The 485-nt window shown below is 44.1% G+C and overlaps 1 protein-coding gene across 1 annotated transcript in view; it reads right to left on the reverse strand.

Moving 5' to 3' along the window:
• The window catches only part of NOXRED1 (NADP dependent oxidoreductase domain containing 1), an 11626-nt gene that overhangs the window by 6747 nt on the left and 4394 nt on the right, over positions 1-485 (reverse strand).

Raw genomic sequence — 485 nt, forward strand, 5'->3', positions numbered from 1 at the left:
ATTAATATTAACAAAAGCATTACTAAAGCTTCTACTATCCAATCCCACCATCCCGTGAGTCTGAGGTTTTTGAGCAAAGTTGAAATCCATGAGGCAGGGTTCCAATCCCCCTTCCAATCACTCGGTAACATTGATTGGAACAAGTCTCCTGTCTTGGCTGTGATTTCCTGCATCCTCTGACGGGCTTCCTCGATCGTGGTCGTAGCATTGTGTATGGTAACGCAGCATTCTCCAGCCGTATGGTTTAGCACTCCACACACACCTCGTTCTTTAACTAGCAGCATGTCTAAGGCTAAGCGGTTTTGCGAGGCCATCCTCGGCACCTGTTGTACTTGTACATTTAATTCTCCAAAAGCATGTGCGGTCCAATTACTCAAGACATGCATTTGCCAGGTTAAATTTTCTAACACAAACTGGTGTCTTTTAAGAGTTACATATGGGGTGAATATATTTTCTAGCATCAGAGATGTTGTCATGCCCCAGGT

The sequence above is a fragment of the Aptenodytes forsteri genome, unplaced genomic scaffold (assembly GCF_000699145.1).
Source record: "Aptenodytes forsteri isolate BGI_AS27 unplaced genomic scaffold, ASM69914v1 Scaffold193, whole genome shotgun sequence".
Classification (NCBI taxonomy): domain Eukaryota; kingdom Metazoa; phylum Chordata; class Aves; order Sphenisciformes; family Spheniscidae; genus Aptenodytes; species Aptenodytes forsteri.